At 47.6% G+C, this 21,977-nt stretch overlaps 1 long non-coding RNA gene across 1 annotated transcript in view; it reads right to left on the bottom strand.

Moving 5' to 3' along the window:
• LOC148522931 (uncharacterized) overlaps positions 1-20,040 on the bottom strand; it is a 41,786-nt gene extending 21,746 nt beyond the window's left edge. Inside the window, exons 1-2 of the long non-coding RNA XR_015878484.1 lie at positions 19,982-20,040; positions 5,650-5,805 (exon numbers count right to left, since the gene is read on the bottom strand). This is a non-coding gene — a long non-coding RNA (uncharacterized LOC148522931). The remainder of the gene's footprint in view (positions 1-5,649; positions 5,806-19,981) is intronic.
• Between the last annotated feature and the right edge of the window lie 1,937 nt (positions 20,041-21,977).

The following is a 21,977-nucleotide window of genomic DNA, read 5'->3' as shown; positions in this document are numbered from 1 at the left end:
AATGGGATGGAAGGAGCTTCAGCTCCAGGCCACCCATGAAAATAGGCCCACAGCCCATAGTATCCGCTGGAGTCAGAAGTTTTTATTTTTGCCATTATACAGCCTCTCCATGGCCATCTGAGGTTCCATTTAAGCCACGCCAAACTGCAAAGGGTCAGGGAGCCGGGGGAAAATAGAAATGGCGGCATAGTGGAAGGCTTCACAAGCCCTCCCTGCGCCACATACTTACATAGGGTATCAGCGCCTCCTATGCACAGCATAACATTGCCTAGGTGCCGGCTCACTACTCCCGAAGGGACAAGCATGCCGTGGCCACAATAGCTGGTGTGCAGCTCAGGTGGCTCAGTCCCAGCTGAGTTCCGTGAAGGCTGCCTGGACTTCTTTCTCGTCGAGACCTCGTCCAGCTGCCCCATAGCCAGGAGTTTCAACTAAAGCTGACTGCAGTCCTGCACTGTCCCTGCAAAAGGTAAATAATGTGCAGACTGCAGAGTCAAGATTTTAAGTTATATGTTAATAGTTTTGGACTGCTATGAAATTAAATGGAGGTCCCCAAATTCAGATATTTTGTGTGTGTAATAATAAATATATATATATATATATATAATTATATATATATTTATATATCCAAATACACAGCAGCAGCGGGCGGCACTCAGAGAAACTATCACAGTCCAGGCTGTTCCACGTCACTAGAACAAGAGTTACAAAACATATACTATGTGCACGCTACCACCACCAATGCATATACATTAAAAAGACTTAAAATATCTCCTGCATGGGTATACTCTTTCCTCTTTCCAATAACCATAACAGTTTAATCCCTTGTGTTTGCCGCAATATGCTAACAGGGACGACTTTTAAAATTTTCATATTTTGGTCTCTATTCACTACCACAATGGCTTTGAAATGAAACAAACAAGATGTGCTTTAACTGCAGACTTTCAGATTTAATTTGAGGGTAATTACATCCAAATCAGGTGAACGGTGTAGGAATTACAACGGTTTCTATATGTGCCTCCCACAATGTCCCCATATTTATACACCTGACTGTATGTACTGTATTGCACCCATGACCTCACTCTCCTTACTGTGCTACCTTTTCCCAGATTTGCCTTTTATTCCCCCCTCCCCTTGTGTGGCTACTTTATCTTCTGTGCTCCCCCAGAGTCCCTGCAAAATGTAGCTGACTTACCTTTCTTTCCTCACTTCGGCTGCGCTCTTTGGACAGGCGGCAGTGGTGTGATGTCATCATCTCACCATGAGAAAATAAAGGTGCAGATACCATTGGCTCAATGAGGGGTGGCTGTGATGGAGGCCACCGGGGATCCTATGTGCTGAGTGAGGCGCTGGGCGCATGTGAAGGAAGTTCCCTTGACCAGCACCTGAGCAGTAGCTGAGAAGGAAAGGGTGGTGGGACCAGGGCCGTCCCTAATGCCCCAAAACACTTGATTAATTTACATAAAACCAGAGAATTGACATCAATGGCACTACAGGTGCTTGTTTGTATATGACTGCAGGTGATTGATACCCATACAGGGCATTTACATATGTATATGCACCTACAACAAAGTGAACACACAGACCCAAACTGGCCAATTACTTCATGCACTGTGTCTATCCACATTACTTGGAAATAGACTACATGCAACGATTAGCCCTTGTGCATGTATATAGAGGAGAATAAATGGTGTGCAAAGCAGGAGAGCAAGTGCGGCAAGAGTTCAGTACTCAGTGCCTGCGCTGACAGCTACACAACTAACCCTTCCATGCCAGGCTGTGTACAAACTTGGGACTGACGCTAAGACACTAGCTAGGAAACCAAGAGCAACCTATTACACGTGCTGGTTATTCTAAACAGGTGGACGACACTTACACCTTATACCAGGCACATTAAACTCATCTGCCCCGGCTGCTTCCCATCTCCCCTGGACTTCGGCAGAGAACCCGGAACACCCCATCGCTCCCTGTTCATCTCCAGCTTGCCCTAACACTGCAGATTCCAATGCAGTGAAGGGCAAGGCACCCAGCTCCTTAGCGTCATTGACAGCTGGCTGTACATTATGGCCGCCATGTTGTCTCGGGCAGGCACACCTTGGCATAATTGCGCAGGTACATTCATCCCGACCATAGAGAGGAGAGTCTAAAGCGCCCTCCTTCTGTCAGTGAGTTTGAGTAACGTGGATGTTCTACCCCGTATGTAATGTAGGTAGAAAGTCAAACTCTATGGTGCTGAAAACAGGTTCTGAACTTCGTTTATGTCTCTCAGCCACCCTAAATGGGCCGCACCCTCGGGTCACATCTTTGATCCGACGTGCAACACATTGCGGAAGGTCCCGGGGGAGGGGCTAGCCATGGGGAAGTAGAGCCCTGGGTAACTAGTATACTCCTGCTGCCGGAATTTCTCCTCCACTCGCCGATGGTGGCAGCAGGCAGGATCATTAGGGTTCGTCGGCACCGGGATGCCTTTGTTACAGGCTAATCCGGCTTTGCAGATGTGTACATGAGCAAGGGCATATCTACCCCCTGGCTGCGGATAGCACCACCGGGCGGAGCCCCCACCCTGACCGGCGCCCCTGGCGAGTGCCATCCTGGCCAATGGGTAGATACGCCTCTGGTCGTCCTCATCCTCCTGTGTACATCCTCATCCTCGCAGAGTATTAATTCGTCTACACTGGAATCCACCACCACAGGTTCCTCTGTACGTTCTGGAGGCTGGTCTCCCTGGAAGAGTTGATAATTCATTTTTATGAACATCATCTCCACATTTTTTGGAAGCAACCTTCTACGCCTTTCGCTGACAAGGTTCCCGGCTGCACTAAACACTCTTTCGGAGTACACACTGGAGGGGGGGCAACTCAGGTAAAATAGAGCCAGTTTATACGGGGTCCTCCAAATTGCCTCTTTTTCCTGCCAGTACAGGTATGGACTGTCTGACATGCCTACTTGGATGCTGTCACCGATGTAATCCTCCACCATTCCGTCAGTGGTGACAGTATCTTATGCAGTGACAGTAGACATGTCAGAAATTGTTGGCACGTCCTTCAATCCGGACCAGATTTCCAAACCGGCCCTTCACTTATGACACAGTCGCACGCTTGACACTGCTACTGTGTTGATGCACATGCGGCTACAGTGCACACAAGTCACAAACACAGAAAAAAAATTGTTTTTTATTTTTTGGAGTACTTTGGGGTTACACCACCCTTCAACAGACGAGCCAGCTGGCCCTTGATTTATGACACTGATGCACACTTGGCGCTGCTCCTTTGTTGATGCACGTGTGGCTGCTGAGCATACATTTCGCACACAAACACAGAAAAAAAAGAAGAATTGTTTATTTTTTGTGGAGTGCACTTTGGGGGTTACACCACCCTTTAAAAGACTTATGGGACACAGACGCACGCTTGGCGATGCCCTTTTGTTGATGCACGTGCAGCCACAGTGCACACAATTCACAAACACAGAAAATAATTTTTTATTTTTGTTGGAGTGCACTTTGGGGGTTACACCACCCTTTAAGAGATGAGGCAGCCGTCCCTTTGTTTATGGGACACAGGCGCATGCTTGGTGCTGCTCCTTTGTTGATGCACGTGCAGCCACAGTGCACACAATTCACAAACACAGAAAATAAGCCGGCCCTTGATTTATGACACAGGCGCATGCTTGGCGCTACTTTGTTGATGCACGTGCGGCTACTGTGCACACAATTCACAAACACAGAAAAAAAATTATTTTTTTTTTTGGAGTGCACTTTGGGGGAGCACCCCTGATGGACAGATCACCCCCTGGACAACACTACAGCACCCCTTTAGGACTACTGCCTTAATGGGACACTGCACAACACAGTCCAGCCAGCCCCTATAGACTTTGCTGTGGACACAGCCCCTATGGACAACTGACTGCACATCACAGCCCAGCCAGCCCCTATGACAGCAGCACAACACAGCCCAGCCAGCCCCTATGGACAACAGCAGCACAACACAGCCCAGTCAGCCCCTATGTACTGAGTGGACACAGCCCCTATGGACAACAGCAGCACAACACAGCCCAGCCAGCCCTAGCTCCCACCCTCTTCACTGTCCACAGCCGGAGTGAGAAATGGCGCCGACACGGGGACCTTTTATAGAATCCAAAACTCACGAGATCCAGAAGGCGGGATGATGATGTTTTGGCTCGATTTCAGTTCTGAGTCAGCCGGGAAAACCCGAGCCAGACTCGGTTCCCGGCTCGGATCGGGGGGGCTCGGAGGGGTTCAAATTTCAGAAATCCGAACCCGCTCATCCCTAATATCTATAGTGTGTGTGTGTGTGTGTGTATATATATATATATATATATATATATATATATATATATTAGGGATGTGCAGGCTCGGATAGGTTCGAGTTTGCACGTGGAGTTCGGATTTTTCCCTCCAAAAAAACGGAACTCAGAACGAGGCAAAACGTCATCTTACATGGACGAACATCATCATTCCTGGTCTTTTGTCCAGGAATGATGATGTTCGTCCATGTAAGATGACGTTTTGCCTCGTTCTGAGTTCCGTTTTTTTGGAGGGAAAAATCCGAACTCCACGTGCAAACTCGAACCTATCCGAGCCTGCACATCCCTAATATATATGCATGCATACTGTATATTATATACACACACATATAATATCTATCTATGCTTTGTCAGATTAAATGACAGAGGGCCTAAATCAGAGATGGATTCAGAGAGTAGGAAACATCGGCCAAAGGGACAACAATTGCGACCAATGTCACGAATGTTCCAATGGTGATCCCAGGCTGTGGCCTCGGTCAAAGCACAGGGATCATGCAGATACAGTAAGGAGGTGTCTGACACCTCCTTCTGCAATTGCATCTGAGATGGACGAAATTGCAGAGCCGCAATCCATCTCATCTCTAAATCAGGCCAACAGTTCAGTACAACATCACATTATGTCAATGTTTCAGCATCCTTTCTTAAGAAAATGGAAGCACTTAATAAAGGGCACTGAAAAGTTGAACATAACGTGATGTTGTACTGAACTTTGTCATATAATCCAGAGTGCAGCCAAAGCAGACTTGTACATATCCTCCAGCAGATGCTGAAATTTTGGAATGCACCCGGTAAGATCAGTGCGACTGTTCCTATGAGTGCTGGCTTTGCACATAGTACTGCCCACTCTGCCTCATCTCGCCCACCCACTCTAACTGCAGCTTTGTCTCGCTCTGCCCCCCTCTATGCTGCTCTGCCCACCCCTCCACGCTCCATCCCATCCTGTACCCCAGCTTCATCACGTCCCCACGCTCTGATCCGTCCCATGCTTACCCCATTTCCGACGGCACCTGCCACACCCCATTTGCAGACAACCACCCAAAATACCGGTCATAACCTCACATAATTAGTCACACCCCCACGGTGTTAGTCACACCCCCTGTGGCGACATACAATAGGCCCTTCATAAATTTCAGGTCCAGGCCCATGTGGATCTTAATCCGGCACTGACCCTGCATATAAGGAGTTATCGTTAAGTTTAAATATAAATATACTTTCTACAAACTGTAATATAATCTCTGATTAACACTATTTTCAAGGATATAATATGTCATTAAATAGCACATTATTACTTCATTACTTAGATTGTGTTGAATAAGAATTTATACTTACAAGTTGTTGCTGGCATCTTATATAGTAGTCCTTATAATAATAACTGTTATTGTCGTAGTAATTACAATAAAGTGTTCCTAGCTCAACTGAGTTTAGGGTGAAGGCAAACATGCTGAAAATTGCGCTAATGATGTTCAACCAGAGCAATCCATTCAGCTGTACAAAGAAAAAGGTAAAATCAATGTGTTACGCAAATATATATTACATTATTATTTGTCATAGCTCCAACGGGCCTATTTATTATTAATTACAGTTTTTGCCCCTATATTTATAATTTGCTTTTTAAACATATCACAGCAATAAGACATTATATACTGCAGTGATTCCCAACCTCGGTCCTCAAGGCATACTATCAGTCCTGGCTTTAGTGATATCCATGATTGTGCACAGATGGTTAAATCAAAATAACTGAGGTACTAATTAAGTCACTTGTGCTCAAGTATGGCTGTCCCTAAAATCTGGACTGTTACTTTGCCTTGAGGACCGTGGTTGGGAACCCCTGAAATACTGTATCAGGGCAATTTATCAATATTTTCTTGCAGGGATTCTGACAAGAGATCACTTTACATCTGGGTTCAGCCCCGGCAGAGTCCCCGTACATTCACAGCCATAATCTGTCTGATGTTTCATCATGCAGGACTTCATCAGTGGATGCCCTGGCAAAAAGTTCTCAGTTCTTTAATATTTCAGATAAAATTGTATTTATAAGTGAGTGAAATATATAAAATATTTCATTTTCTCTTACCCTTTTCACAAAAGCAAATTACTGGGTAAAGCACTTTTACCTGGTAATTTGCTGATCGACACGGGACCTCTTTCTGTGTGAAAGGGTCAATCTGGGTCGAACTTCCTAGGAATTCAATGCTGGTTTTTACCAGGTCGGAGACCAGGCATATTTGACCCAGTTTGACCCTTTCACACAGAAAAAATACCTGTGTTGATCAGCAATTACCAGGTAGAAATGCTTGACCCCATAATTAACTTTTCTATCTGAGAGGAGGTTTAGGCTGGGACCGACAAAACGACCCAGCACTCAAATGCCAGGTAAAAGCCGTTTTTTGGGAAAATTTCTGTGTGAAAGTGGTTTTAGTGAAATTTGTATTTATTTTTTAAACTGGACTATGGGATGGCCCCCTGCTACTTATTCATCCTACATTTTCTCAAGATTTATCAAACCTTGGAGAGATATAGGGGAGATATACTGTATGATGGGGTGCAGGGCCGGATTAAGGGTAAGGGGGGGGCGACAGGGGCGGTCGTCAGTGGTGGGCTGGGCCGGGGGGCAGGGTGCCATGTGCCCCCCGGGCCGCAGCGTCATGCGGGCCGCGGGCCGGGGCAGTCTGTCTCTGTGACACAGACTGCCCCGCGTGTGTAGCGCTGACCGGACGGAGTTCGGTCAGCGCTACACAGCACAAACACACAGCCGCCGGCTCCGACAGCTGTGTGTTTGCTGTAATCAGCAGCCGCTGAAAGTCTTTCAGACTCTCATCGGCTGCTGCTGCTCCCACTGTGGGAGCCATCTTCCGGCTCCCGCAGTGGGTAACGGGAGAGCCGTCGTCTTGATCATGACGACATCTCTCCCATAATGCAAAGCGGCCGGAGGAGCCGGTAGAAGCGTCGGGACCAGGAGCGGGAGTTTCAGGTAAGTGTTTTTTTTTTTTATTAAGTCTCTCTCTACTGGGGGGGACTACTGGGGGCACTACCAGGGGAGGATTACTATGGGGGCACTACCAGGGGGGGATTACTACTGGGGGCACTACCAGGGGGGTGGATTACTACTGGGGACACTACAATGGGGGGGGATTACTACTACTACTGGGGGCACTATAAGGGGGAGACTACTACTGGGGGCACTACAAGGTGGGGACTACTACTGGGGGCACTACAAGGGGGTACTACTACTACTGGGGGCACTACAAGGGGGGGACTACTACTAAGGGCACTACAAGGGGAGGGGACTACTACTAGGGGCACTACATAGGAGGGGACTACCCCTGGGGCACTGCATCAAGGGACTGCTGGGGGCTCTATATAAAGGGCAATACTGGGGGTACTGCATAGGGGGAGACTACAACTGGGGCCACTATTTAAGGGGCATTGCATAAGGGTTACCACTATTGGGGGCACTGCATGGGGGGTGGACTGCTACTGGGGGCACTATATAAGGGGCACTGCATAGGGGGTACCACTATTGGGGCACTATATAAGGGGCTTACTACTGGGGGCACAAGGGGCACTGCACAGGGGGGACCACTACTGGGGGCACTAAATAAAGGGGCTTACTACTGGGGGCACAAGGGGCAATGCATAGGGGGGATCACTACTGGGGGCACTACTGGAGGCCTGCATAAGGGTGTTCTCTTCTGGGGCACACGGGGGCACTGCATATGGGCACCACGACAGGGGGCTGCCCCTAATCTTTATTTTTACCTTACATTAATCTCATATGGACCCGCCTCCTCCCTGAAACACTTGAGGTGGGGAGGCGCCGTAGCACGCATGTTCTTCGGGCACCCTGGCTACACGCTACTCCTCTGCCAGGGCCGCATGCATGCATTTGCCCCCCAGGCTAAAAGCTGCCAGCCAGCCCCTGGCGGTCGTCCCTGGGCCCCCACACAGGGTCGTTGTGACCCTGCCGAGAACAGGTGCCGGCGGCTGCTGCATCAGTGCTGCTGCATCAGCTTGGGGCAGGGCGGTAGTGCGGACAGCACATAAGTGCCGTCCGCACTACACAGCACAAACACACAGCTGCTGGCGCCGGCAGCTGTGTGTTTGTTTTAGCAGCCGATGAGAGTCAGTCAGACTTTCATTGGCTGCTGCTCCCACTGCCAAAGCCTCAGTCTTCTGGCTCCCGCAGTGGCTGATGGGAGATTTCCCATCATGCAGAGCGTGCCGGCCCGAGAGGACACCTTACGGAAGAACAGACGACAGAGCAGGGATTAAGGTAAGTGGAAGTTGTTTTTTTTCTTGTGTGTCTGGGGGGGGTACTAATACTACTAAGGACACTGCTGGGGATGGATCTACTACTACTAGGGGCAATGCAGGGGGTACTACAAAGGGCACTGCTGGGGGGTACTACTAGGGGCACTGCTTGGGGGACTACTACTGGGGGCACTGCACACTGGTGGGACCACTACTGGGGGACACAGCCTAGAAGGGGTTTACTACTAGGGGTACTCCTGGGGGGACTAATGTTGAGGGGGACTGCTACTGGGGGCACTGCTGGGGCAGACTGCTACTGGGGGCACGGCTGGGCTGTTCTCAACTCTGAGTGGCTTGAAGGGGCCCCCCGCAAACTTAGTTGCCCTGGGGCCCCCACAAGCCTTAATCAGGCCCTGAGGTGGCTAATGGGCAGTAAATGTCTGGACCTGATTTGCCTTTTATCATGGTGAAACAGATCCAAGTAATTGGTTTGCCGAAGAGTGCGGTGAATCACACTCTCCATCTGACCGGTGATGGAGAGTGTGATTCACCGCACTCTCCATCACCGGTAATGAATCTGAACATGCATAGGTCAGAAATCCCCAAAGGCACCCAGGCTGTTTTTAAAACAAAAACAACTTTATTGTTTTTTAGTAAGCACAGTCACTATCTGCATATTCAAGCAGTCAAGGGCAGTGCAGTCCGTTGCACTACACACTAACTAAAACATGTGCTGGGTATTACTACTTGGCGGTGGTGTGTTTGTTTTAGCAGTCATGACGTCTCTCCCATAGTGCCGAGCAGGACGGGAAGAGCAGACGACTGCAGGGGCAGGAGTGGGGATTCAGGTAAGTATAATTTTTTTTGTTGTGTACCTGTGTGTTTTATGTTTAAGGGGTACTACTACTGGGGGCACTACTGGGGGCCCTGTATAAGGGGAATTACTGTGGGCACTGAATAAGGGGCACTACTGTGGGCCCTGTTTACTGGGCACTACCTACCCTCCAACATGACCCATTCCATCAGGTACAAAATGCTATGCTCTTGGACTTCCCACCTAATTTATGATTGCAGACTCCTATGTTGATCTAGTTATTTGATGAGACAGGTGTTTCACCACAGGTGGCTGCTATCATAAATTTGATGGGAAGTCCAGGAGCAGAGTATTTTGTACCTGATGGAACGATTCATGTTGGAGGGTCTGGCACTACTGGTGGTACTGCATTAGGGGCACTACTAGGGGCACTGTATAATGGACACTACTGGGAGTACTGCATAAGGGGCACTGCATAAGGAGCACTTCTGGGGGCAATGCATAAGTGGCACTACTGGGGAGACTATATAAGGGTCACAGCATAAAGGGCACTATTGTGGGCACTGCATAAGTGGCACTATTGTGGGCACTGCATAAGGGGCACTACTGGGGGCACTGTATAAGGGTAATTGCATAAGGGGCACTACTACTGGAGACATTGCATAAGGGACACTACTACAGTGGGCATTGCATAAGGGGCACTACTGCAGGGGACATTGCATAAGGGGCTCTACTGCTGGGGGGGCACTGCATAAGGGTTACTACTACAGGGGGCATTGCATAAGGGGCACTACTACAGTACTAGGGGCACTGCATAAAGGGCACTACTGGGGGGCATTAAGGTGCATATGGAATGGAAAGGAATGTTCCCTGAGTGACTAGAAATGGTGGTGCGTCCATGTTGACATGCCCCCATTTTCAGTGGTCATGCCCCTTGTGGCATGCGGCTGTGCCCATTTTTTTGGTGCTCGCACGCAGTTGGGCGGGCGCTATTTTTTATCTTGCCCTTGACACCAAAGGCCATAGTTACACCACTGTTGAGTACAGCCTGTAAAAAGGCTGTTAGGGGTAAAGTTACTAAGATGATGATGATTTCTATTCAATGTCCTCGAAGATCTTGGATGATATCATCTGGATTCCTGTGTTTAATTTTTTGAACAGGTTACTGAATCTACTAAGCTTCTGAGGCACTGCCATTCGTGTTGTTTGATGGTGTAATTATTCGTTTTATTCATCTAAATTTAGCGTTCAGTTTTGACTTGCTCGAATGAACAGATGCATGCAGGAGATCCATGATACATGCATCTGTGTGTAAATTAGGGGTGAGCAGGTTTGGATTTCTGAAATCCGAACCCCACCGAGGCCCCCCCCGGTCCGAGGCGGATCCGAGTCAGGCTCGACTTTTCCCGCCTGACTCGGATCTGAAATCGAGGCAAAATTTCATCATCCCGCCTTCCGGGTCTCGCGGGTTTTGGATCCTATATAAAGTACCCGCGTCGGCGCCATTTTCTCACTCGGCTGTGGACAGTGAAGAGGGAGGGTGGGAGTTAGGGCTGACTGGGATGTGTAGTGTAGTGTAGTGTAGTGCAGTGTAGTGTTGTGCTGTGCTGCTGTTGTCCATAGGGGCTGTGTCCACTACTTCAGAGTCCATAGGGGCTGGCTGGACTGTGTTGTGCAGTCAGTTGTCCATAGCTGCTGTGTCCACTCCAAAGTCCTGTGCAGTGTCCCAGTCCTAAAGGGGTGCTGTAGTGTTGTCCAGGGGGTGCTCTGTCCGTCAGGGGTGCTCCCTCCCAAGTGCAAAAAAAAATAATACTTTTTCTGTGTTTGTGAATTGTGTGCACTGTGGCTGCACGTGCATCAACAAAGGAGCAGTGCCAAGCGTGCGCCTGTGTCCCATAAGTAAAAGGCCGACTGGCTTGTCCGTTAAAGGGTGCTGTAACCCCCAAAGGGAACTCCAAACAAAATAAAAAAATATATTTTTTTGTGTTTGTGAATTGTGTGCGCATTAGCCGCACGTGCATCAACAAAGTAGTGCCAAGCGTGCGCCTGTGTCCCATAAATAAAGGGCCGGCTGGATTGACCGCTAAAGGGTGCTGTAACCCCCAAAGGGCACTCCAAACAAAATAGAAAAATATTTTCTGTGTTTGTGAATTGTGTGCGCAGTAGCCGCACGTGCATCAACAAAGTAGTGCCAAGCGTGCGCATGTGTCATATGTAAAGGGCCGGCTAGATTGACCGCTAAAGAGTGCTGTAACCCCCAAAGGGCACTCCAAACAAAATAAAAAAATATATTTCTGTGTTTGTGAATTGTGTGCACTGTGGCCGCACGTGCATCAACAAAGTAGTGCCAAGCGTGCGCCTGTGTCATATGTAAAGGCCGGCTGGATTGACCACTAAAGGGTGCTGTAACCCCCAAAGGGCACTCCAAACAAAATAAAAAAATATATTTCTGTGTTTGTGAATTGTGTGCACTGTGGCTGCACGTGCATCAACAAAGGAGCAGCGCCAAGCGTGCGCCTGTGTCCCATAAGTAAAGGGCCGGCTGGCTCATTTCTTAAAGTGTGGTGTAACCCACAAAGTGCACTAGTCTCCACCAAAAATAAAAAATTATTTTCTGTGTAAGTGTGCGCCTTAGCCGCACGTATATATCAATATAACATAAATGGAGGACCAAACTTTCTCCGATAAAAATAAAATAGGGAAAGATCAAGAACCACTTCCTCCTAGTGCTGAAGCTGCTGCCACTAGTCATGACATAGACGATAACATGCCATCAACGTCGTCTGCCAAGGCCGATGCCCAATGTCATAGTAGAGGGCACATACAATCCCAAATGACAAAGTTCAGGAAAATGACCTTGAAAAAAACATTTAAATCATCTGAAGAGAAACGTAAACTTGCCAATAACGGCAAGGAACGGCTAAGGTCTATCCCTATGTTCAAAAGAGTTAAGCTGGCAAAAGCACAGCGAAGAACTGTGCTTTCTAAGAAGATATCACAAATCCCCAAGGAGAGTCCAAGTGTGGTGGTGGTTGCGATGCCTGACCTTCCCAGCACTGGACGGGAAGAGGTGGCTCTTTCCACCATTTGCACGCCCCCTGCAAGTGCTGAAAGGAGCACCCACAGTCCACTTGCTGATATGCAAATTGAAGATGTCACTGTTGAAGTACAACAGGATGAGGATACTGGTGTAGCTGGCGCTGAGGAGGAAGTTGGCGAGAAGGATTCTGATGGTGATGTGGTTTGTTTAAATCAGGCTCCGGGGGAGACAGTTGTTGTCCGTGGGATGAAAAAGCCCATCACGGTCATGCCTGGGCAGAAGACCAAACATTCCACCTCTTTGGTCTGGCAATATTTCTATCCAAATCCGGACAACAACTGTCTTGCCATATGTACCATATGTAAAGGTGAAATAAGTAGGGGTAGGGACGTTAACCACTTAGGAACATCCTCCCTTGCAGCGCGTTCATAAAAAGTTACTGTCAAGTTCAGAAACTTTGGCTAAGACCGTAAGCAGTCCAGGGACACCTAAATCCTGTTGTCCTGTTGTAGCCAAGCGCCTGCAAACCACACCATCAACTCCCTCCTCGTCAATTTCCTTCTTAGTCAGGATCGGAAGTAGTCCTGCAGGCCATGTCACTGGCATGACTGACTCTCCTATCCGGGATTCCTCCGGAGGATCCTGCATTGCTACGCCTCCTGCTGCCGCTGCTGCTGTTGCTGCTGCTGGGAGTCGTTCATCATCCCAGAGAGGAAGTAGGAACACCACTACTTTTACTAAACAATTGACCCTCCAACAGTCCTTAGCGAGGAGGATGAAGTACGACAGCAGTCATCCTGAAGCAAAACGTATAACTGAGGCCTTGACTGCTATGTTGGTGTTAGACGTGCGTCCGGTATCCACCATTAGTGCAGTGGGATTTAGACAATTGATGGAGGTAGTGTGTCCCCGGTTCCAAATCCCATCTAGATTCCACTTCACTAGGCAGGCGATACCGAGACTGTACAGAAACGTCAGAAAAAGTGTCCTCATTGTCCTGAAAAATGCAGTTGTACCCAATGTCCACTTAACCACGGACATGTGGACAAGTGGAACAGGGCAGACTAAGGACTATATGACTGTGACAGCCCACTGGGTAGATGTATCACCTTACCCAGCAACAGCAGCAGCGTCACCAGTAGCAGCATCTCAGAAACACCAGCTCGTTCCAAGGCAGTCTACGCTGTGTATCACCGGTTTCAGTAAGAGGCACACCGCCGACAACCTCTTAGAGAAACTGAGGGAAATCATCGCCCAGTGGCTTACCCCACTTAGACTCTCCTGGGGATTTGTGATATCTGACAATGCCACCAATATTGTGCAGGCATTACATCTGGGCAAATTCCAGCACGTCCCATGTTTTGCTCACACAATAAACTTGGTGGTGCAGAATTTTCTGAAAAGCGACAGGGGCGTGCAGGAGATGCTTTGGGTGGCCTGAAAAATTTCTGGCCACTTTCTCCATTCATCGACTGCGTGCCGAAGACTGGAGTGCCAGCAAACACTCTTGAACCTGCCCCACCATCACCTGAAGCAAGAGGTTGTGACGCGGTGGAACTCAACCCTCTATATGCTTCAGAGGATGGAGGAGCAGCAAAAGGCTATTCAAGCCTATACATCCACCTATGACATAGGCAAAGGAGGGGGTATGCACCTGTCTCAAGCGCAGTGGAGAATGATTTCCGTGTTGTGCAAGGTTCTCCAGCCCTTCGAACTTGCCACACGTGAAGTCAGTTCAGACACTGCCAGGTTGAGTCAGGTCATTCCCCTCATCAGGCTTTGCAGAAGCAGCTGGAGAAAGTGAAGGAGGAGCTAAGACGGAGCGATTCCGCTCGGCATGTGGGACTTGTGGATGAAGCCCTTCATTCGCTTTGCCAGGATTCCAGGGTGGTCAATATGTTGAAATCAGACCACTACATTTTGGCCACCGTGCTCGATCCTAGGTTTAAAGCCTATGTTGTGTCTCTCTTTCCGGCCGACACAAGCCTGCAGAGGTGCAAAGACCTGCTGGTGAAAACACTGTCAGCTGAAGCAGAACGTGACACATCAACAGCTCCTTCTTCATTGTTGCCAGGACCTGGCAACAATTTCTGACATGTCTACTGTCACTACATATGATTCTGTCACCATTGACAGAATGGTGGAGGATTACATCGGTGACAGCATCCAAGTAGGCATGTCAGACACTCCATACCTGTACTGGCAGGAAAAATAGGCAATTTGGAGGCCCCTGTACAAACTGGCTCTATTTTACCTGAGTTGCCCCCCCTCCAGTGTGTTCTCCGAAAGAGTGTTTAGTGCAGCCGGGAACCTTGTCAGCGAAAGGCATAGGAGGTTGCTTACACAAAATGTGGAGAAGATGATGTTCATAAAAATGAATTATCAGCTCTTCCAGGGAGACCAGCCTCCAGAACGTACAGAGGGACCTGTGGTGGTGGATTCCAGTGGGGACGAGTTAATACTCTGTGAGGATGAGGATGTACACAACACTGAAGAGGGTGAGGAATCGGTGGATGAGGACGGCATCTTGCCTCCATAGAGCCAGTTTGTGCAGGGACAGATTAATTGCCAGCTTGTTTTGTGGGGGCCCAAACGAACCAATCATTTCAGCCACAGTTGTGTGGCTGACCCTGGCGCTGAAATGATTGCTTTGTTAAAGTGTGCATGTCCTGTTTATACAACATAAGGGTGGGTGGGAGGGCCCAAGGAAAATTCCATCTTGCACCTCTTTTTTTTCTTTGCATTATGTACAGTTTGGGGCCTAGTTTTTCAAACTGCCATCCTGTCTGCCACTGCAGTGTCACTCCTAGATGGACCACGTGTTTGTGCTGCCCACTCGTGTCGCTTAGCATAGTCATCCAGCTACCTCGGTGCAACCTTTTGGACATAAAATCACTATTGTGAGGTGTGAGGTGTTCAGAATAGACTGGAAATGAGTGGAAATTAAGGTTATTGAGGTTAATAATAGCATAGGAGCAGAAAAACCAACAAATTCTGTGATTTTAGCTGTTTTTATGCTTTTTTAAAAAAAAAATACAGATCCAAAACACAAAACCCAGAACCCAAAACACGGAAGGGTGGTTTTGGCAAAACCAATCCAGATCCAAAACACGAAGAAAGATCCAGATCCAAAACCAAAACACGAAAAGTGGCCGGTGCACACCCCTAGTGTAAATAAATAAAATAAGAAGCACGGACGGGATAAAATATGAAAAAAAAACTGCGAGGCCCCTTCCCCAAAAGAATAACCAGCAATAGGCTATTGAGAACCAGCCCTGGTTGCCAAAATAAAGGGGACAAATGACGTAGGGGTCCCCTGTATTTAGCACAGCCAGTGCTGGGCTCTGAGCCGGTCCTGGTTCTGGAAATACAGGGAGAAAAAATGCATAGGGTACCCCTGTAATTTCCAGAACCAGCACCAAACATTTTCTAGCAGGGGCTAATGCCACAGCCAGGGAAACCCTTTCACCGGGTCCCCCAGCCAAAGCGCTAGTCAGCCCAGGCTGGGGATCCCCCAATAAAGGGGTCCCCCTCTCCAGGGCACCGCAGGCCTTTGGCTTATAGCCCGGGGCTATCCCCAGCACCCCTGGCGGGTCGATGCCAGGTTGATAGTGTAATGTGGTGTATAAAAATAGATGAGCTAATATTGTTATTTGCAGTGGAACTACAGGTCCCAGCAAGCATTCCCCGCATGCTGGTACTTGGAGAACACACACACTGTGACGGTAAAAGTTTATTTAAACATACATGCAAATACACATGAACACTCACTCTCACTATCTCACATACTCACCTATGTATCCCACAAGCCAGCATGTCCCCTTGTCCAGTAGGAATCCATATGGTACTTGTAATAACAAATCTATACTCACCTCCTCCTATGCATGGATCGGGTCCTCTTTGTTCCATGTAGGCATCCAGGGTCTTGGCAAAACAAAAAATTTAAAATCGTGGACCCACTAACTTGGTACTGTCCTCTAAGGACAGTACTACCCGAATGACCGCTCTGCCACAGGATTTCACTATAGAAATCCTAGTGCTGAGCTTTCATTGGCTGAGAGAGGCGAGCCTTCAATGATGAGAACCACAAAAGTAGCCTTAAGTTACCACGCGGTGCTCACCATTGAAAACAATGATGGTGTGACCCATACAGAGAGGCGGAAAGCTCAAATATAGTGAAATCCCATGGCAGAGATCCTTCAAAAAACACCAAGTAAAAGTGATGGTGTGTATTGTAACATTACACCCCTGCCACTCTAAGCCTGTACTGAGGTGGATGGGGTTTATGTGGATGCCCCTCTCACTTGGTGAAGCATATTACATCATGAAGTCCCACTCATCTTTTTCCTCACCACAAGGAAGGAAGTTTGGAAATCTAGTCAAGCTACAAGGCATATATTTTATAGCTGCAGAATATGTGTGCACTATATAAATAACAAGTAATACATAAATATAAGATGAACACAAATAAGATGTACTGTACAGTATGCTGAACATAAATCTCTATATACATGTGTCCTTATCAACATACAGATGTGCCCAGATAGTTTGTTGCTCCATACGCCATGTAGCATGCCATGCATGGCACGCCACACACTACACCATGAGTTGCGCCACACAATTTCGTAAGCGGTTTTAAATTCACAATCAGTTTGTAATACAGAGACCTCTCCTTGCGGTAGGGTCTCGTTGCAGCAAGCCCCAGAGTGCTTTCAGCTCTAACAGAGCTGGAAGCACTCCCACTGACATCACTTGTGATGTCAATGGGGCCGGCCCCAGACGGTAGGCGTTCCCATGGGAACACCTCAGTCTGGGCAGCCACGCACCCAGCCCACCCACCAAAGGGGGCGTGCTGTCACTCAACATTGACAGCACGCGCCCTTTGGTACGAGACCCGGAGCGACGGTTTGTCCGTCGCTATCCAGGTCTCGCGCATGCGCACGACGGAGCCGGCTCTGTCATGTGCACTGGGCCACCATCGACCCTCTTGCGAGCGCATAGCGCTCGCGAGCGAGTCTGAATCAGGCCCACAGTGCATGAATGTGATATCCATCCAATTTAACAGTATGGTATTCAATACAAATTACAACAGTGGAGCACTCTCCACCCAGCAGTTAAGTGCTGTATGCCGTGGCTCATCTTTCCTTGAAGAAGTCCAGCCATCACGTAACGTTCCTTTGCGGGACACAGAGGCCTGAATGGCACGCTATGAGCAACAAACTAGCTGGGCCCATCTGTAGCATCTATACGCCATATGGCACGTGACATCTGATGCAACTGATACACTCAGAGAGGAGCATTGTACCGTACTTTACATTTTGCATTTTATACGCATCACAATTTCAGCAAAAAGCCATTCATAGTGTACTAGAGATGCTGGGCTGTGACATTAACTGCACAGGAATAAATTGTACACATGTACAAAGTCACAGATTAAGTACAATGGCATGAGGAAAAGCAGCGGTGACTCACATTGCAGTCCTTTTTACACATATTCAGACTCAGTCGCTCAGGGGTCTATTCATTACATAATTATTACTTTTGTGATTATGTTTTAAACTCGCTGTAAGTTTAAAAAACAGCTTGGAGGCCTTCATCATGCCTCACTGCCTAAAGTATCACTGCCTAAAGTATCACTGCCGAAAAGCTGCTTTTTTTGTGGAGTTGGCTTTTTCGAAAAGTGATACTTTTCCCCCTACACCTGCCATGCCCTATTGATCTCCCTACCACCACTGGAGTCTGTACCCCCCACGCCACAGCCAATGATGTCTATGACCTCAACTGCTGTGTGTAAATGCCCCATCTCTCCCCCTGCTGCTGTGTTCCCCTCCCCAGTGTCCAGTCTGTCAGCCACCTGCCTGTATCCTCTCTCCTCCCACTGCTGCTGTGCCCCATATGCTTTCCCTGATGTGGGCTCTCCTTGCCCCCACCCCCCTTCCCCTACTGCTGTGTCCCTTAGCTTAATCTGGTGTCCGGTCTGTCCTCGCCCCCTGCTCCCCCATTCTCCTCCTCCCCACTTCCACTCATCTGTCTTCTCTCTTGCCAGAGCGGTACAATTGAAAGGAGGAGGTTCACAGGCAGCCAGGTGAGTCTCTCACAGGTCTGCAGTGTCCCAGAGCTCTCAGCTACTGGGGCACTGCAGTGTCAACACAGCAGGGAGGGATCTGTATATATTCCTCTGCTGGCTGCAGTGGCTGCCTTGTAAATCTTCACAGGCTGCTGTGTAATCAGCAGCCTGTGAAGATTATCAGGGGCTGAATGGCATCTCAGGATGGAGTTCAGTAACATCATCAAGTTTGGGAAAACAAAAACAAACCTTTTTATGAGCTTGATGAATGGCTTTGACACTTAATTTATACAAAGTGTTCATTTTCACATGCTGTTGTATATATTAAGTGATGATGAATAGACCCCTCAGCATTACTAAAAAATTGATGGAGATAATTAGGGTTAGAACTCGCATGGACTGGAGGAATTCATCATTGCTCCTATCTATAAGTATTTATTTAGAAAAGTTGCCATTTTTGCAATGACAGCTTTTCAAAAAATAGATACTTTTCCCTCTCTACTCTAACTTACCGCAGCTGTAATCAGTGCTGTGCATGTGTCGTTACGTTCACAAAAGTGCTGATTACAGCTGCGGTAATTCTGTGTTCCCTCCAAAAGGGGATATTTGAAGACACAGGACCTGATTCAGAGTTGGGAATAGAGGCCCTGATTCAGAGCCGGACTCTCTGACCAGAGAGCTCGCTCTGCATCAGGGCAGTCCTATTTAAATTTTGAGCGGCCTTTTGGATGCTCGCATAGCTGTGGGTTACCACAGCATCCATCGGGCTTGCGATGAGACCCTGCGGTAGGGTCTCGCTGCCGCAAGCCCTGGAGTGATTTTGCCTCTATCAGAGCCAAAATTACTCCCACTGACATCACTAGTGATGTCAGTGGGGCCGGCCCCAGACGGTAGGCGTTCCCATGGGAATGCCTCCGTCTGGCAGCCCCGCCCCCAGCACGCCCACCAAAGGGGGCGTGCTGTCACTCATCATTGACAGCACGCCCCCTTTGGTGCGAGACCCGGAGCGACAGCTTGGCTGTCGCTATACGGGTCTCGCGCATGCGCACGACGGAGCTCCCTCCATCGTACGCATGCGCATTTGGGTACCATCGACCCGTTTGCGAGCGTCCTCTGCTCGTGAGCGGGTCTGAATGAGACCAAGAGAGAGATCTCTCTCAACTGATCATCTTGGTGAAACCATGCTGCACTGCAGGTGGGGCAGATGTAAAATGTGCAGAGAGATTTAGATTTGGGAGTAGTGTGTCCAAACTGACATCTAAATTGTAGAGTAATAATAAAGCTGTGCAGTATTTGTGGGCTACATGTATAAGCAGACAGTATTTACCCTACATGCAAAAACAAATTATGTATTTACACTCCTTGCATTGCAACATTGTTTGTCCAGGTACACAGTTAAGTGCTATCTCTCTGAATCAGGCAGACAGTGTAAAAGGACACATCTGTTAACAAAGATTTTTAAAGCTGTTGATAGATCCATTTAACTCACCAAGCAGGTGCTGGGCTTACATTCAGCTGCAATTGTAACAGCTCCTGCAATTATGTACTGCAAAAAAAGAAAAAATATATAATTGAAATCATGCATTATGGACAAACATTACAGGGGAGCTGTATCAAACCTTCTAAACAAATGGAGACATTTCTCATAGCAACTAATCAGCTTCTAGCTGTCATTTTATAGAATGTACTAAATAAAATATAGCTAGAAGCTAATTGGTTGCTATGGTCAACTTCTCTTGTCCTCTTAAAAAGGGTTGATACATCTCCCCCATATCATATAATGGGGCAGATGTATGAAGCTCTGGAAAGTGATACAGTGCAGAGTGATAAACAATCAACCAGTCAGCTCACAACTGTCATGTTACAGGCTGTGTTTGAAAAATGAAAGGTGGCAGCAGATTGGTTGGTCATTTATTACTCTGCACTTTATCACTTTCCACAGCTTCATACATCTGCCCCATTGTCTATTTCAAAGTTTCCCAAATGCAGTCCTCAATGCTGCCAAACAGTTTTTGTTTTAGAGATATCCATGGTTGTGCATAGGTGTTAAATCAAATTGACTGGGGTACTAATTAAGTCACCTGTGCTCAACCATGGATATCTGTAATAGCAGAACTGTTGGGGAGCCTTGAAAACTGTGTTTGGGAACCACTGGTAAATTTCAAACACACTTACTGTAGGTGTCTGTACAGAATAGAGATGTGTGTGGAACCCCGTATTTTAGTTTTGACAAAACCATCCTCAAAGGTTTTGTTTTTGGCAAAACCACCCTCAAGTGTTTTGGGATTTTTCAGTTATAATTTTGAATTTCTTTAAAAATTGATTAAAAAAACAGCTAATATCATGTAACTTGGACCTGTTTTTGTTAGAGATTTGCACTGACCCCTATGTTTTGGTTTTGGATCTGTATCTCCTTTGTGTTTTGGATCTGGATTTGGTTTTGCCAAAGCCACCCTTGCATGTTTTGGTTTTGGATTTGTATTTTTTCTAAAAAATCATAAAAACATCTAAAATCACATAATTTGGGCCTGTTTTTCTTCCTACAGTATTATTAACCTCATTAACATTTATTTACAGTCAATTTTGACCGCCTCACAGCTCACAATATTGATTTCATCCAGTTTAGGCCAAAAGGTTGCATAGAGCTACCTGGCTGACTAGGCTAAGCAACAGCAGTGGGTGGCAGATCAGCTTCCAACATGGCACAGAGTGGCACTGCAGTGGCAGACAGGATGGAAGTTTAATAAACTATACGACCCCATAGGAAGTTTAAAAACCAGGAATGTTTTCATTAATCAAGAACTAAGTCATAGGCCCGAGGAAGTTGAAGTATGTTTATGGACTGAAGAAAGGGAAAAAGACAGAAGGATTGATTCATTTGTAATTTTTTCTCTTTAAATATATTTTTATTAGTGAAGCAGCACACAGAGATTGTAAATACAGAATATAACGCAAAGTTACATGTATGGGTTCAATTACAGACAGACCCAGCATAAAACATTATATAACGCCAAATGCTTCTATAATTAACGTTAACAAATATACATTATGCCATCAATTAGAAGCATAGGGCCTGATTCAAACCTGTTCACTAGTAAGCGCTCGCTCGTAGCGAGCAATGTTTTTCAAAGTGCGCATGCATACGCTTTGTATGGTGTGTGCGCGAACTCGCCAAGCATAGACAGCCCAGCTGAATGAGTGACAGGTCAAGCCATTTGTGGGTGGCAACAGGGGCAGGCTACTGAAAACGGGGGAGTGGAGGTGCGAACGCAGGTGTGCCTGAGATTTTTAACGCCGTTTCAGAGGCGTGCATAATTACCAGGCAGTGTCATAGGACACGTCACTTGCTAGAAATATACACTGAAGTGCTCGCAATGCTTGCGGAAGAATATAGTCAATCTCAAGCGCTGCGATCGCATCCGATGGTGCTCGTTGTACCAATGGTTTCATGCACTTCCTGGAGATGACCAAGCGCAAGTGGGCGT

This window comes from Taudactylus pleione, unplaced genomic scaffold (genome assembly GCF_031769625.1).
Source record: "Taudactylus pleione unplaced genomic scaffold, aTauple2 ptg000136l, whole genome shotgun sequence".
Taxonomy (NCBI): Eukaryota; Metazoa; Chordata; class Amphibia; order Anura; family Myobatrachidae; genus Taudactylus; species Taudactylus pleione.
The sequence above is the reverse complement of the archived record's forward strand: the minus strand, read 5'-3'. Positions and strand labels throughout refer to the sequence as shown.